This window comes from Mustela erminea, chromosome 1, assembly GCF_009829155.1.
Source record: "Mustela erminea isolate mMusErm1 chromosome 1, mMusErm1.Pri, whole genome shotgun sequence".
In the NCBI taxonomy this organism is placed as follows: Eukaryota; Metazoa; Chordata; class Mammalia; order Carnivora; family Mustelidae; genus Mustela; species Mustela erminea.
The window spans coordinates 13963086-13963461 of NC_045614.1; positions in this window are offsets into that span (position 1 = coordinate 13963086).

A 376-nucleotide genomic window follows, 5' to 3' on the forward strand; every position below is an offset into this window, starting at 1 on the left:
AATCGATAACGTCCCGCCCACAAGTTTTGAGGTGGGGAGACAGCACATGAGCCCAGTTTAGTGCCTGGCACACAGTGGGACCTCAATAAACTGTAATCACCCCTTCCCCCTCCCTCTGGGTCTCAGGTGGCGGAAGACGAGCCTGCTACTTTAACTTATGCAAATACACTGCGGGTGGTGGAGGGGGGGGTAATAAAAAGCCTGGTTTCTGGATCAACCAATCAGCTCGCGGGACTGAAGGAGCTTCTAAATGGCCCAATGGCTGGCCGCGCGTACTCCAAGCCCGCCCCCGCCTCCGGGTGGCGTCTTGTGGGTGGGGACTCTAGACGCCACGCCCCGGGGGCGGAGCCAGGCGGCACCCGCGCCGCAACCGCGG